This window comes from Saimiri boliviensis, chromosome 3 (genome assembly GCF_048565385.1).
Source record: "Saimiri boliviensis isolate mSaiBol1 chromosome 3, mSaiBol1.pri, whole genome shotgun sequence".
NCBI lineage: Eukaryota > Metazoa > Chordata > Mammalia > Primates > Cebidae > Saimiri > Saimiri boliviensis.
This window is the reverse complement of record NC_133451.1, coordinates 162,138,712-162,140,488: the sequence shown is the minus strand read 5'-3', so window position 1 is coordinate 162,140,488 and position 1,777 is coordinate 162,138,712. Positions and strand designations below refer to the sequence as shown.

The window sequence follows — 1,777 nt, the reverse complement described above, 5'->3', positions numbered from 1 at the left end:
GTGATCAAAGTTCAACAGTCATCTATAAATTTGTAAGCATTTCATTTTAAATAATTAAACTTAAATTATCTTAAAATATATCCAGTGAAATAAATCTTTGCTTTAACACATATTTCAGTGTTCTGAACAGTTTCATCTAGTTTTATTTTGCTTTATACAAAAGTTTTCAGAAAGGAACTTGGGAAAACCAATACTCTCTATATATCCATCAGCATATTCAGATTTAGTTCAATTTGTGAAGGATAATATTTCCTTTTTTTTGGCAATAAAAATGTTTATTAGGCCAAAATACTTACTATGAAAACGTTTTAAAATGCAGCAGGAGGAGATGAAAGACTCAAAGAAGTACATAGTGTCAACGGCTATCAGAACACACTAAAGAATCCACACTGCTTCCCCTTTACCTAGAAAAGGAAGCTTCTAGGCTACCTCCTCCTCCTCAGCACACTCCTCAACTCTTCCTCCTCAGCTGTGGCATCTTGGTATTGCTGGTATTCAGACACCAGGTCATTAAGGTTGCTCTCGGCCTCGGTGAAGTCCATCTTGTCCACGCCCTCGCCCATGTACCAGTGCAGGAAGGCTTTGCTCCTGAACATAGCTGAAAACTGTTCAAGGAAGCGTTTGAAGAGCTCTTGGATGGCTGTGTTGCTACCAATGAAGGTGGCTGACATTTTTAACCTCCAGGCTGGGATGTTGCAGGTGGCTGTTTTCACGTTGTGAGGGAGCCATTCAGCAAAGCAGCTGCTGTTCTTATTCTGAATGTTGAACATTTGCTCAGCCACCTCCCTCGTGGACATGGACATGTGAGCTCTGAAAATGGCAGCCGTGATTAGGTAGCAGCCATGACGGGGGTCACAGGCGGCCATCATATTCTTAGCATCGAAGAGTTGCTGAGTGAGCTCAGCCATGGTCAGGGCCCAGTATTGCTGGCTGCCCCGGCTTGTCAGCGGGGCAAAGCCGGGCATGAAGAAGTGCAGCCAAGGAAATGGAACCATGTTCACGGTTAGCTTCTGCAGGTCAGCATTCAGCTGGCCCAGGAAGCACAGGCACCTGGTGACCCCACTTACGGTAGCAGACACCAGGTGATTCAGGTCACCATAGGTGGGTGTGGTCACTTTTAAGGTTCTGGAACAGATGTTATAGAGTGCTTCATTATCAATGCAGACCATCCCGTCTGCATTTGCTATGAGCTGCTGGACGGAGAGGGTGGCATTGTAGGGCTCCACCACGGTGTCTGACACCTTGGGCAAGGGCAGGACACTGAAAGTGTTTATGATCCTGTCTGGGTACTCCTCCCAAATTTTGCCCATAAGAAGGGTACCCATCCCAGACCCAGTCCCCCCACACAGGGAGTGGGTCACTTGGAAACCCTGCAGACAATCACAGCTCTCAGCTTCTTTTCTCACAATCTTTCTTTATGGATTATTTAGAATACTTGCAGAAGGAATGGTACCAGGTCCTCTTTGTATGTCTGGTAGAATTCGGCTGTGAACCCATCTGGACCTGGGCTTTTTTGGGGTGGTAGGCTCTTAATTGCTGCCTCAACTTCAGGCCTTTTTATTGGTCTATTCAGGGTTTCAACTTCTTCCTGGTTTAGGTTTGGGAGGAGGCAAGTGTCCAGGAATTTATCCATTTCTTCCAGGTTTACTAGTTTATGTGCATAGAGTTGTTTGCAATAATCTCTGATGATGGTTTGAATTTCTGTAGAATCTGTGCAGATATCCCCTTTATCATTTTTTATTGTGTCTATTTGATTATTCTCTCTTTTCTTTTTTAT

At 44.4% G+C, this 1,777-nt stretch overlaps 1 pseudogene; it reads right to left on the bottom strand.

Annotated features, from left to right (window-relative positions):
- Positions 1-420: 420 nt before the first annotated feature.
- Positions 421-1,403, bottom strand: LOC101037156 (tubulin beta-8 chain-like; annotated as a pseudogene).
- Positions 1,404-1,777: the final 374 nt, after the last annotated feature.